At 38.1% G+C, this 15,304-nt stretch overlaps 1 long non-coding RNA gene across 3 annotated transcripts in view; it reads right to left on the reverse strand.

Annotated features, from left to right (window-relative positions):
- LOC128077220 (uncharacterized) overlaps positions 1-15,304 on the reverse strand; it is a 28,868-nt gene that overhangs the window by 4,242 nt on the left and 9,322 nt on the right. For 2 of the 3 annotated variants that reach the window (XR_008204887.1, XR_008204885.1), the window contains exons 4-5: positions 10,262-10,288; positions 2,014-6,330 (exon numbers count right to left, since the gene is read on the reverse strand). This is a non-coding gene — a long non-coding RNA (uncharacterized LOC128077220). The remainder of the gene's footprint in view (positions 1-2,013; positions 6,331-10,261; positions 10,289-15,304) is intronic. The other variant, XR_008204886.1, reaches the window with a different exon arrangement.

Genomic DNA, 15,304 nt, shown 5'->3' on the forward strand with positions numbered 1-15,304 from the left:
GGGTATTTTTGGTTTTCTTTTGGAGCATAAAAGGGGCAGGGCAATCTAGTTGTCATCTGGGTGGTGGAATACTGGAATCCTGTTTTGGATCATGTTCTCAGTCTCTAGTTTAAAGGGAATGATTTCCTATAACTGAACTACAGATCACTGTGCTTGTAGGGTGGTCACAGAACACCAGCTCTGCTTTGCATTAAAAGTGGAATTTTTAATAGCTGAGAGGAAAAAGAAAGAAGAACTGAAAAGTTGTGATATGAAAATTTTGCAGTAGGGACTATTCCTAAATACTATGCCATCTCATTGACTACAACAACTCACTGATTTCCAAGGTTTCTACAGTCCTTTCCAGCCAGATCAGACTAAACGCAGAACATTCGGGAGAGTCAGCCTCCCACAGCCCTTCACCCCATGGCTTCCCTTGTATTTCTGTGAGACTGTTAACCAGCCACCTCAGCCATGAGAAGCCTAATGAGTTCTTTGATTACCCTACAACCTGCAATTTTCATGTAAAGGGCACAGAAACCCTAACATGTTTTCACATGTTTCATGTTTGTGGCTTCATAAATGGGAACCGGGAAGGTTTAAGAACTCGACTGCGTTTTCTGTGTTTGCTGGCTGCAGTCCATTGATGGGATGGGGGATGTTGACTTCTCGGGTGCTGCGAGGAACAGAGCTGTTGTAGGAATGCTAAGAAGCCAGTCTGGGTGAGGGGAAGACCTCAGAACAATAGTAGAGAGCTCGAGGACATCTTCCATTAATAAGAAAGTTCTTGGTGTACATAATAGCCACGCTTATGAAAGTTTTCTCAGCCTTTCCTTAATAGCTAAAGGAGAGTCTTTTTAGGTTTTTTATTTTGAGAGATGGAATGAACAGAATGTGCACAGTCTTTGGACATGATGGGGAGAGAGATGGAACTGTGCATTTGTGCCTAGGCCAAAAAATAATTAAGGCAATAATACGCTGCAAAGGAGTATGTTATGAAACTCCTTAAGGAGGACTTTTAGCCAGATACAACTGATGACAAATATTCTTTTGCATTAATAGCCCTAACAGGCAGTATTGTAAATAGCTATAAGAATTTATAAATGGTATTTTAGGGCATCATTCTGGTTGTTTTTTACGTGTTAATATATTACACATTTGGTTTAAGAAGATACTGAACGCTGTCTGATGGCAGACTGTGAAAAATAGCATGAGTGGAGGTTTAGGGCAACTTTGGAAAGATCTGGGGTTGCATCATGAAAGCCAAATAATGTAAGTTTATTGTAATGGGATAAATATACCTTTGAAAAACACTAGAGCTACAGGGTCATGGGCCGTGACACAGAAGGGATGCAGAGGGTCTCTGGAGCAGGAAACTATTTGGCAACCTTTCTGCCTTAGCTGGCTGGGAGCAGTGAGAAGCTAATTTAGTCAGTGGGTAGGAGAGGCAGCTCTCAGAAAAGAGTTGGGAAACCAAAGGCGGCCGCACTGAACTATCAAGAAATGCATTTTGAAAGTTATTATGTAACATTACGGTCAAAACTGAAGATAAGAGGCTGATGCATCACAGCATTAGTGAAGTCAGTGTTAATATGTTTGCATAGATAAGGAAGATTTGGCGTAGTATACAGGCATAAAAATGAGGAGCCAACATTAGCTGAAACTGAGCTGAAAGCACCACTGCCAAGAGATGTAATTCTTGTCTTCATCTCCTGGAATATCAAGGTTTCTATAGTTTACAAACATATGGGTTTTCAAAGCTATTACAACTGTGACATCGATTTAGAAGCTACAAATAGGCAAGAGGTTAAGATTAGAGCTGGCCAGGAATTTTTGTACAAAACAGAATTTTGCGTTTTAGCCAGGATTAGTTAAGATAACTGAGCTTTACAACATCATACTGCCAGGTGAAAAAATGACTCACTTGACAAGCTCAGTGCAGCTGGGATTGAGTACTTCTGAATTGTGTTTTCACATAAACATTCACAAAGTGTTGTCATTGTTAAGAAAAATATGCACTAAGGAGAATTGTACCTTCAAATTGTTCAGGCAAGGGAGGGCACTTTGGGATTTCACAAAGCGTTGAGGTGGCTCTGGCTTCTCTGTACAACAGGACAGCTTGACCCTTTATGTCATACCCAGGGTCTGGAATAACCTGTGCTTTTGAAAAAGGTCATCAATATTAAAGAACAAATGTTCTACATCAAAACGTATCTAAAATTAGCATCAGGAAAAAAAAAAAAATCAAAACCAAATCAAATCTTGCTTCATCGGAAATTTCTCCTTTGGGCATGAAACCAGTAGCCAAATACTATAATAAAAAGGAGCAAAAGGAACAACCAGATAATAGACAAGCAGACAAAAGGGAAAAAATAAACGATACCGCGCAGTGGACGTTTTTGCACAAAAAAGCTCTGTCACAGAAAGTGTAAAAGCAGACAGAGAAGCAATGCAATCCTTTACCCAATCACTACGTGCTCAATCAAAGAATTCTGAACTTCAGCGGAATTCACTTAGACACTGGGGATTAAATGGGCAAAAACCTAGATTACAAATCAAAGAGCACCGAGTAGCGCTTGTATATGTTCTGCTTATGAAAGCTGCTTAATGATTAAAGTCATCTATGCTTAAAAAAAGAAATAAAAAACACGGAAAAGCAAAACTGTTGAGGTCTGAGAGCATGTCTCTGGATTGACAGGTCATAGGTTAAATCCAGATGAGGGTCACTCAAGCCTGGTGTTAGTCTAAATGAGTACAACATTAATGCTGAAAAATCCTCGCGATGAGCTCACCACCTGTCTGCTGCAGAAATCCGACCATCCAGGCTCAGTTGAAACTTGATGTTTACTTGCATTTACAGTACTTGCGTGCTGCTAACTAGAGAGAATGAAGTTAGTAATCTGGCTTTTGATTTCAATCACTTCCTCTATCCTTAATATACTTTTGTCCACTGCCATATAAAAAGGCTCTGTTTTTCACTGCAAATACGAAAGGATGCTCGTACTCCAGGACTTCCATTTCAGTGAGATTTTAAATGTTGGAAAACAGACAGGAAACTTCCTTTAAAAGAAAAATCATATTTAGAAGATGTTCATCTTGAATCGAAACAAGAGAAAAATCTGGAAAAGATAAGGGAGAATTTGGGTAAACTATAAATTGGCAGTCATAGGTTGGCTGATAATACTGACATTAGGTCCTGATCCCAAATCCAAAAAATACCCTGTTGATACAGAACTGAGCCTTGAAAAGCATCAGAGGGTTAAAGTAACCAACACTTATAGGAAAGAGGAATAGATCACTTGCTACACATATTCCATTATATTTTAAAAACTTGTAGGGTTGATGTGAGCTTGTTATCATTCATTAAAAGATAAAAATTGCTGCAAAAGGTACATATTTTGCAAGTATATAGCAGCTAATCTCAGACCTCTAGTAGATTTAACCTTGTATATTCATAGATATTTAAAGTGTTATGGTTTGAAGGTCATCTCCTCTGTCTTACAGTGAAAGGAAAGCAAAGAAAGGAATAAAAATTAGACAGAATTAATTCTTCAAAAAGTTTTTACAAATCAAAACCCTGCAGTTTCACACAGAGAACAAAAGAAGCATATTAAACACCAAAGTTTATCAAGACAAATTAGGTCCCAGTTTCAAATTTTCTTTAATCTTTTGCATCTGAACGTTTTTTTGCCTCATGCTGTTTTCCCTAGTTAAATGTTAAAATGAATTCTAGCCAATACCATTGACTTCCTCCCTTAAAAATATTGAGACACATAATAAAAAATTAATTACTTCCCCTAATTTCCGTGTGATTCTTTAAAAAGATGTAAAATTCATTTAAAGTAAGTGGTGACTTTGTCTTTGAAGATCACGACAATTAACATGGATCAAAGCTTAGGTTCTGTAACGATGATAGCTTATTAGCATAATGAAATTAACTTAGAGACAAGAATCTTTAATAGGTACAACAAAAACGCTTTAATAATACTTGAAGAAAATTATGTATTTGCTAGAAGTACAACAGTTTCAGACTTTCTATCCAATTAATAAGTTGTTAATTAACTCCTTTTCCAAACAATGTGCACTTTAAGTTAACATCTGCCCATTGGATAACACTTTCCTGTGGTATTTTTTTTTAATATGTTGTAGAACTGCCTCACTCTAACTGGGAATTCCTTGTAGGACTATTCTTATACTAGGGAAACAGGACCCAAATATAGTAATACGCTTTCTGTATCTAACCAATTAAATAAAGGAGAAGGCTTATTTCAAAGATGAGGAGAAGGAGTGGGTAATTCCTTAATTATGGCTGCATTGTTTGTGGCAGTGCTTAGTTTCAGATTTCTTTGCATTTTCAATAGAAATTATTTTCTGCAGTTTATATGTCTCCGTAAAATGGCTCTCTGCTGACTAGTGCCATATATGGACTTGACTTGGGAGCAATTTTCATATTTTTTTCAAATATCTATTTATAGCTCTGTGTTACAAGATTTTACAGCCTTATTTATATGATTGTAAATCAATAACTATTGTTTTTAAAGATATGGAGAAGGAGGGTTGCTCACAAAAAAAAAAAAAAAAATTAAAACAGAGCCGCATGCATAAAAATAGTATTTCCATAGTCTTTGCTTTGTAGCGTTGAATAATAAGGGCTTTCAGGACTTTAATTTTTAATTACAATGACACATTTTTGTTTTAGGGGCTTCTGCCTGCATAGTGGCTTGGGGATCAAGAATTTCACAGAGCATTTTGCTTTTTGCAAGTGGATTTGGAGAACATGCGGGACTGCGCAGAATGGAGAGGGTTCAAAGCCTCAGCACGAAATGTTCAGGCCAGCGATGGAACAATTAAATAGGTCTTATTTGAAACAAATGAGTTATTATATTCTATCAGGTCAAGGATCCATGTTTTAATAAATCCCTAATTACAGAATCTTTTCATTTAATCTGGCAAATTCTAAGCAAGTTAAGAATTTATGAGTTGGAATCGGCAATAAAAAATATGCCCGTCTCCTAGTCCACTCAAGGCCACACAGGTTGATCTCGTTTTGAGTAACAAGGAAGTCAGGAATGTATCTTCTAAAAAGGGCACTGTGACATTTTGTTTTTGCAGAAAAAAAAAAAAAAAAACAAATCTGGAAATTCTTATTTCCCTCTTTTCAGAGATAACAAGCAAACAAAAGCTGCGCAAGAATAAGAACATTTCTGAGGTCATCCTACACCTTGGAGAACTCTTCTACCACAAACCTAAGAGTACAACTTTTTGTGCAACATCCAGCTGAAATTCTTGTATCCAGCTGCTGCTGGCTATGGTTATGTTTTCCATTTCTGATCCAGCACAGCTCTTTACAGTCCCACAGTATATTCACCTCTGAAATGAGATCAAAATGAGTCCTGATACAGAGCAGAGTGTAGGTAAGATCTGGGGTGCACTGTGAGTACCAATGGTGTCCACACAGCGCCAAGGCAGTATGGAGAGTCATGTAGTCCTCAAGGAGTTGCATGCCTTCACGTGGCATTTTTACCACTGGCATTAAAAGGTTGATTACCACTTCGAGTACATCTCCTTTAGCCACAGCCAGACCTTAGCTCCTTTGGAACAACATCCTCATGAGTAATAACTAACCAACACTCAGCAAATGAACATAGTGAGCAGCGCTATCCACCAAGACCATCATCTTTAGGGTGGAAATGAGATACAATTATTAACTCACATGGAAAGTGCATAATTATGAGATTAAGCTTAGAAAACCACTGTTTTCTGCTCATAGATAGACAATGCCACTCTGTTATCTCTTTATGGGCACAAATACATAAAGTTCTGGTTATTACAACTGTAGCTAGTTTTTGATTGCTTACTTCTTGCAGAAGTTTATCTTTATTTTGTCATAAATCAGAATAGATCTCTGTCCGTTTTTTCTTTTCTAAATTTCTCCTAAAATGTCAAAAGCTAAAAAAACCTTGTTTGGAAAGAAAAAAATAAAAGAAGAGCAAGAGCTGTGCAATGCAGCATGTCTAGGGATTTGGAAGTGGTTGCCTGTGGACTCCTGCAGGCCACGTGCTACTCACTAATAACAAGTAAACAAGTGGAACATCATGAGAGGTGGCAGTTGTGACTATCATTTTGCTCAACCATTCCCAGGTGTACCTTGTTCCTGGAGCAGTTTTGACACTGAAATTGCTTCTGGACCAGTAATATGCAGCCCTCTGTAACTGGTGGGTTCCTCTTGGAGTATGCTAACTCAACACTGGGTAAATTTAGAACCATTTCTTTGAGAAGGCCCCATCACTGACTGGTGCAGGTGGCTGAGCTCTGTAGAAACTAAATCCACAGGCTCACAGGAGAATCTGCCTGGAAAAAAAAAAAAAAAAAAAGACATTTCCTTTTAATGACTTGCTTTTGGCAAATCAGGATTTTGGGGGGTAAAATGTTTCCAGATTGTAAATCCATCAGATAATTCCTCATTTGCAAGTTCCTTGGTATCATATTCCAAGAAATATGATATTACCTTGGCTGGGAAGTACAGTCAAAAGAGCATTGTCACCTACTTCTTTGCTTTCCTGCAAACTTCCATAGCCTACCAATTTTTCCTTGGATGATTCCCAAGCAAGAAAAGGTCTTTCTCCTTGCTTATGAAACTCAGGGTCTTAACTGCACAAGATGCTATGAGTACAAGCCAGAAACATTGAAGGTTCCTGTAAATAAGACATTACATTCCTTATGAGAGTAAAAAAAAAAAGCAGCTCATCTTTGAAATGTACTTATTGTTTCAAATTTTGAGCCAAACTTCTCAAACTATCTATAACTTCAGGTTACAGATAAGGTATTTCTAGAGTTTTACTGGTGCTTGACCTAATGCCAGAAGACACTAAATTGTCATGTTTAAGTGAATGACCAGTGCACTGAGCTGCCAACTGAGAGCTTCCTTTAAAGTAAAAAAAAAAAAATGACGCTGATAAACGCATCAGTTTAAAGATAATCAATATTCTTCCATTGTTTATGATTGTATTTATGTTTATTTTCTTGCCCAGCTTCTGCTTCTAGTGAGTATTCCTGCCTATATTTTTCTTGATTTTAAAATAGAATATGCTATGATTAAATCACAAGTATATATGCAACGCATTCAGTCAGCTTAATGCCCTGGAAATATGTGATTTGGTGGGTAACGTGGTAGTGCAGCAGGTTTCACAAATGATATGACAGTTTTCTTTACCAATACTATTCCAATCTATATCCACAGAATAAAATACTATATATTCTAGGTCTATTTTTAATTGATTATTCCCTCTGAAAAAACACCCTTCCCTATTCACGTGGTTTTAGTTCCAGCTTTACGTGATGTCTATGTTTTGTCCTGGGTTTGGATTTCCCTGGATGGCCCTGTTGCTGTTTCTTTCTATTTGCAGAATTATTTATGTTTGGCAATTCTATTTTATACTATCCTCATTGCATGGATAACATAAGTACAGGTTTCCTTGTCTCCAGCCTCACAGCTAAGCAAAAAATCTTCTCCCCTTCTTTCCCATTCACCACCTGGCTGCAGTGATTCCCACTGCTACAGACATTCACTGCATCGTTGTTGAGAGGCATCAACAGAAACCACAATTATGAGGTGAGAAAAACACAAGCAGGTGAAAAAAATATATATTCCCTCTGTACTGTGCCTCTTGTGGGAGTATTTTTTATCTTTTGTTTTTGTTTTTTCATTTTAGAGTAGCGCATGTCATAGAGATAGCAGACACCAGATAGTTGAACCACAAAATACAGCGACCTGAGGACCACATACCACTAAAACCACATAGAAGGCTCAAGAAAAAGTCATACTGTAGGAATTTTCACCTTTTTCAATTCCTGTTGCTTCAAAACCAAATTTACTTCTAGATTTGGATAATCACCCACTAAACTCCACCTTTTAAAACCGCATGGCTCAGTCATTACCTTTACTTCCATCAGCAAGTTGAACTTCAGTTTCTAGCTAGGATAGTACAGACAAACTGGCCCAAAGCAAAGGATAAGCACAGCACTGGATTGACCCCCAGTTATTTTGACTGTGCTCACTGCTTGCATTTGTACTCTCTCCATATGCTGTTGTACACAACTAAAACTTCAGCAAGTCAAAGATCTTACACAGCTTTGGGAAAATTACATCACAGGTTAAGAAAAATCCAAATCTAGAACCTAAGGCATGGTGGAAGTGCTGTACATTAAAATTGTTGAAAAATCAGAAAAGAGAGCATAAATCTGAAAGTAAGATTCTGGTACTGAAGCAAAGCTGCAAATGTCTCAGAACTACAGTTTAAATTTTGGGTGGTCCTGTGTGGAGCCAGGAGTTGGACTCAACAGTCCTTGTGAGCCCCTTCCAACTCAGGATTCAATGAACATGTGATCTAGCACTAGCAAAGGCTGCCCAGAGAGATTATGGAGTCTGCTCCCTGGAGATCTTTATAAGCTATCTGGGCATGGTCCTGGCCACCCTGATTGAGAAGGACTTGGACCAGAGGGACCCAAATGTCTCAGCTATCCTGATATTCTGTGCTCTCCAGAAATATTGCCTGTTTCCTTTCCTTGCCTCATTTATAAACATTCAGGAATCTGAGCAGAGAATAACTTTATTAGTTGGTCCTACGCAGTGGATATTACTCATTATTTGTTATATCAGCAACAAAAAGCAAAAAAGATTGTGCTCCATATGCACCCCCGCTCGTGCATTACAGTCAGTAACATAACCCACAATATTACAGCACTCCTTTTGGACTTCAATATTGAGCACTTAACGTTCACACCACAGTTAACTGTTTATATATATATATATTATTATTATTATTTTTAATAAGAAACTGTTTGCTTATTTTGCACCTATTTCACAGACTTACAGAATTCCAGCAATTGTTGCCTTACTTACATTGACCTCACTCTAATTGTTGGGATCCTAAATTCTGCACAGATGCTATTACTGTGAATTTAACTTCATATAGCAAGAAATTCAGGGCTGCCATATGCTGTCTTTTATGAGCTTGCAGTTTGTAACAAATATCCATGACTAATGTTCTTGACCCAGGTAAGCCCATGATTACAAAAAGCAAAAATTTTACTAAACTTTATAGCTGCACTTTTACCAATACTGTCAACAACAAATGCATAGGAACTCCCATGCCTGTGTGTTGATCTGAAAGACTATTTAGTTCCTCTCAGCAATGCCTGCAACCAATACCATCTGGGGATTCTGAAGAGATTGCCAAAATCTTCCAGATTCATATATATTTGTATCAATGCTGATAGGATGGCTGCCTTTAATATTCAATACTGTTCAGACATCTTTACATTTTGTATCTTGGATCATTTTTCTTGGCTGTTTTTCTTTTTTTCTTTCCTTCTTTCTTTCTTTAGTCAACTGGGTCAAAACTATCAGAAGCAGCATAAGAAGTATTTACTTGCTGGAATTCAAACACATTTATTAAGGATGTAGTTTCAAGTATTTTAAACAATTGCTATATAAAACTTGGGAATACCTATTCATAAGTAACTCAATCTTTATTAATCCTCAAGGATATGAACCAGATATTAGTTAACATCCAAATTAATTTTCAAAACTACAGCCAGTCAGATAGCAAATGTAAAACTGAAAAATTTACCTCCAAAAGCATGTAAGGGAACCAATTGCATGGTGCAATTAGCTATATCCCATAACGGAGAGGACTTCTCCCTGCACAGAGGCACGGAGCTGTGGCTCACATGCACTGTGGGGTTTAGCAAAGCTTGTGGCACTCACAGTGATGTGAAGTCTGGGAGATATAATGTGGCATCGGTTGCAAGGCCTTGTTGAGGTTTAAAGAGAGGGCAATCTTGCTTAAGCAATTTGTTGCTATACTGAAATCTATAGCTGGAGCCCCATTGGGGAGAATGTCCACTCCAAGGAAGGAGAGACTCAAGGTGACAGCAGAGGAGCTGGTCTTCAACTGGAAGCAAATATTAGGTGAGATGGGGAGAAGACACTTTTCTCCAAGAATGTTGAAACTTATTCAAAACTCACTTTCTTAGAGAATTTCCAATCAGGTAATTAAAAATCATTAAATCAGAATAGTTTGTGTTGCAAGAGACCATTAAATGTTGTCTAGTCCAACTCTCCTGCAATGAAGAGGGACACCTATAGCTCCATCTGGATGCTCAGAGCCTGGTCCAGCCAAATGCACAAGAGTAAATAGCAAATTAGGAGACCTGAAAGTCAAATTTAACCCACTCAGTATTAATCCATTGACATCCAAGTATGCAGGAGGTGACTTACCCAGGGCAGCCAAAGCTCACATCTCATCTGCAAATAAAATCAAGCATATTAGCCACTAGAATTCACACTGGCAACTAAAGTAAAAATGTTAAAACTCTTTACTATGAACAGTTGTCCATACAGCAATTGAATATTGGCAAGGTAGAAAAATAACAGTGAGGAGAAATTTTAAGTATCTTTTAGAGAGTAAGAGATTGAAGGTGAGCAAATGTAATAGAGTAATCCATTTATTCACTGCTGAATAATATTTTTCATGTAAAAGACCAAGACCAAGGAAAATAACCTAAGCAATAGCAAAGGAAGACTGGTCCTTCATCATTAACTTTTTGTGAGCTTTGCATCAGCAGATTCACTGCTGCTTTTTTTTTTTTGGAGTGTGTAGAATGTTATGGAAGGGATGGATGCTCAACTCACTGTACAGCTAGCCAATCTCACCTCATAATGTACAGTGAAGCAAAACTAGTGTGAGGCAAGAATGAACTTTCCTGGGTATTAATCTCCCATCTCCTTTCCACATAGTCATTTTCACTCTGCATAGTGAAAGCAATGCATGACAACGTGAGAAGTGAGCCTGAATCCTCACACATAACCACTGAGCAACAGAGCCCTTCACCTGATCTGAGGGTACAACCCACAGAAGGTCTTTCACTTATCTTTTGAATGTTTTTTCCTCTGAGTCAGATATTAGCACCACAATTTTGGAAAATACTGCCAGGAAAGAATTACCAGTATGGCACCAGAGACATGGCTCCCTTGGAAAGACATCACTGTAGCTATATTCAGGCATCCTCCACTGAACTACACCATCCAGCAGTTGTGTATGGATTCCTTTATGCTGATTCAGATAACCACTTACTCTAACTTTAATGTATTTCGTTTTGTTTCATTGTAATTTTATTTTTTATTTCTTTTTTACTACCATGGTTTGTTTTCAATTCAAGATATTTATGTTCAGTTAATTTATTTTCTTGTGAAATCAAGAGTCAACTGTAGCAGAATTAGCTAATGGATGAGGGATGTTTATGCTGTTCAGTGCTAACACAGTTTGGAGTTAATACAAGAGGAGTTTATGCAGGTGTCTATCACCATAACTGTGGTTTAAAAGCTGCTTTTTGATTTCAGATAAAGCAAACAGCAAAACACCTAGATCTTTATCTGGAGCTCTGGAATCTGAAAAGCTTAATAAAAAGAGGAAATTCCCTCATTAAATTCCACTGTTTTAGTTTTACTGCATTATTCTAAACCAAATTCTACAATCTCTCCTCAAGATCCAATTATTCCTTTTTACAGATTGTTCCATCTAAACAGCAAAAATGCATAAGTTCTCTTACATTTTTGATGGTGGGGAGATAAAAGTGAATTTTATGTCCGTCTACAGCTGACGGTCATGTAAACCAAAATCTCAGCTCCACATTTTGCCTGCGACATTTTTCTTCACCTTTGGAGAACACCTTCTACCAATTTTCTACAGATGCACTTGGGAGATACTAAGAAGAAACAACAGCGAGTTCATCTCAGCTTAGGGAAAAAGGACCAGAGAAGTGCTATGCCTGCAGGAGCAGGAGAAATCCCTCTTTCCACAAGGAAGAGCTTTATGCATTTCACAGCCCTTGATGGAAGACACACACATGGGAGCAGAAGAAGAAAACATTGAAACTACTGCTTTATCCTGCCTCCTGGACTGATGGGTGAAGCTACTGCCAGTTTAACATGGACTCAGATTCCAGAAAATATCTTGGAAGAAAGGGTAGCAGAGATTTCCATCAACTGTCCCCACTTCAGGTAAACATTTCTTTAACCAAGTGACCATTTCACCTGAAGAAGGAGCTCCAATATATAGATTGCAGGGGAGAGATTTTGTTCCCTTGCTTTCAGACAGAAGTAGAAAAATCAGAGATACGTGAAAAAAATACAAAAACTTTTATGAACTATGATGTGGTTCATAAACTTATTAAATTTCATTTTACCCAACACAAGTGGGAAGCAACAGGAAGAACTGAGTTTATTAGCTGTTAATTTTCACTATTAGCATAACCCTGTGAAAAAGGCAGCATGGTCTCAGGGTGCATCAGGTGAATTATTCCCAGGATGAAGCAGTAATGTCATGGTAGAGAGGGCTGGGAGAGCTTGCTCTGAAATACAGAGGATAGTGCATTCTGTTGAGTTGAAGCTTCAGGAGAACAGGATCACTGCTTGCTAGTTAATGCATCAGTCAGTTAATAATACAAAGGAGAAAACATTCCAGCTAAAGAGCAAGCTAAAAAGGAAACAGGAGGAAAAAGGAAAAAACGAAATCAAGTGGTATGAATTAGTCATACACAGATTTCCCATGTAAATTAAAAAGTTTTTAAACAACAGAGAATTGCATGAATCATGGAGTCAGGAAACCTCAATTGTATCAGTAAGCAATTAGTTAAGTTTTTGAAAAGGAATAAGGAAAGCAGAAGAGATGGGGGACCTAAAAACCAGAAGTTCTCTGACTGTAGAATTTCTATATCCCTACCTGGCCTACTTCCCTTAGTCAAACAATAAGAGCCTCCCATGGGTAGAAATCACATCTTTAACCAGGAAGGCAGAAAAGAATGAAAATGTAATGAATCTGAAGCACCAAAAAGTTCAAGTTGCTGGTGAAGAAGCAGCAGCAATAAGTTTGTAAAAGATCCTGTGTTCCCAGCAATTCAGTGCCTATGTAGTGAGGCAGCTAATGAAACAGGAATGGGAGTGCTGTACTCATGAGTCACTCTGTTTGGAAACCTTTACGTGCTAAAAAAAAAAAAAAAGAAAAAGAAAAAGAAAGGAGGAAAAAAAAACACGCCATGTGTTAGAAGTATCTTAGCCAAACATGTTCTTTCTCTTAAGCATACAACAAAACACAACTGTCCTCACAGTAAATATCCTCCGTTTTATTACTTTAGATCACTTTTCAGTGCTGTAATCATGTCATTAGGTTTGCAATTGGCTCCAAAAGAAGCAGCTATCTAAATATAAACTTCTTGCTTCCCAGTCCACTATGTCTGTGTTACTTTAGGAGGACAACCAGAATTCAGAGGGTCTGAGCCTACCAGTGACATTGATGGGAGTAGGCTCAATACTCCTTGTCAATGTCATACCTAAGGAGACTAATATTCTTCTCCACATTGCAGTTTGTAACACATTCAGGCAGTTCTCATCTTTTTCTATGAACTGAGTTAGAGATCTGCAGCAGAAAAAGAGAATATAGCAAGTCTATGTGAACAGCTGATGCACCACCAGCATTTCGATTGGTAACATTAGTTACTGGTATCAACCAATATTTTCTTTTGCATCCTACAGAAGGTAAGAGAAAATAAAATTAATTATTTTGCTTTTTATTATAGAGGAATTTAAATAGTAGACCACTGAAATCATTCTTAAACAAGTCTTTATAGGGTCACTACTGCTACTCCTAGGAACATATTGCTTCTTAACCTTTACTCTAAGATTTTGTACCTTACTGTGCAATATCCTTGAGGATAACAGCTTAGAAGCTTGGTATCAGCCCGTTACAGATAGAACAGAGACATAGCATGGGAATTCCAGTTGTTTTGTTTTCATAAGTTTTTGCAATATGTAATGGTTTATTTTCACTACCTCTGGAGCCAGGAAAGTTGCATCTGTCATGAGTAACTTCTGCAAAAAATATGATGGTAGAGACTGAAGAATAACAAAAATGCTTTCACACTGAGAGGCCTCTCCCTATAATAACAGCATTCATCAATAATTGTAATAGCAAGTGGCAGCAAGAATTAAGTGTCCTTAAACTACCTTTGTGCCTCTACACAGTTACACTGCCCCATCCTATAAAAAAGGCTAGAGATTCCCACATGATAAGACAGGTCTGGGCCAAATAGATGGAAACAGTAGGAAGACCATCTCCCAGGTGGTTCAGATAGATATCTAGACCAAAAAGCAAACAAACAAACAAACAAACAAACAAACAAAACCCAACTGGAAGTAGGTAACCTGCCCATAGAGTAGATCAGTGCAGCATGATCATGTTTAACTCCTCTTTTAGAGCTTTAGTACAGAAAATCAACCTCATATATTAGCTACTTTGTGAACAGAGCTCATAGATGCCTTAGCTTTTACATATGAGTTTGTCAGGCAACTAACAGAGTTCTTCAAAAAATTATGCAGTGCTTTAAAGTAAAATATTTTAGCAGCCTTGAAAAATGGATGGAAGTAGATGTTACCACCAGCTCCATCCCACCAGAGCTGTGTCCCCTAAGGAGTCCCAGCTCTGGAGATGCTGCTTCTTCATGTTTGGGACTTCCTCAGCAAGTATTTAGCTACCTCCTCATAAAGCAAAACTTTTACAGACAGAAATGATTGATGTCTGTTCTTCTATGGCCTTCACCTCCCTGTTTCTGGATTAAAGTGAGGGCTCCACAGGGTTGAGTTCCTCCAGAAAATCACAATAAAATCATGTCTGTTACCACATGGAGTAGGACCTACTCTATGAAGAAGCCACTTACCACGCCTGGGGGACTGCAAGCCAAAAGTTGCCCACCCAAGTGCCCCTTCTCTTTTAGGATGCTTTAGCAATTCAACAGAAGCATTTTGCTGCTCAGCCTCCTAGTGCTGTGGTTTTTGCCATGGGATATCTAACTTTCTCCACATACTCTGCAGAGTCTTGCTAACTCCCATCTCAAAGCACAGCTATGTACAGAGGAAAAAACAGCCCAGCACAGAGGAGAGGCAGTGGGGACAGCAGAAAGAAGCAGCCCCAGGCTGGGCTGGGAGCAGCTGGGAGGGAGCCAGATGGGCAATGAAAGGGGCACAGCCAGCTCCTCAAAAAAATAGGCTTTTAATTGTAGGGCATGTTGTAAGACACCCATGACATAAAGTTGAATTATTTTCATTTTTGCTCAAACAGCAAAAATGTAAATGCTGCTGTTTGCACAGAGAATTTCTTTTTTTTTTTTTAATGTTGTTGTTGCAAGGCAGCACTTAAAAGGAGGCTAATATTAATCATCTCCACGTAAGGCAAGTTTAAAGTAACACATCAGCCATTTACTGGGAGCA

The sequence above is a fragment of the Tympanuchus pallidicinctus genome, unplaced genomic scaffold (assembly GCF_026119805.1).
Source record: "Tympanuchus pallidicinctus isolate F22 unplaced genomic scaffold, pur_lepc_1.0 scaffold15, whole genome shotgun sequence".
In the NCBI taxonomy this organism is placed as follows: Eukaryota; Metazoa; Chordata; class Aves; order Galliformes; family Phasianidae; genus Tympanuchus; species Tympanuchus pallidicinctus.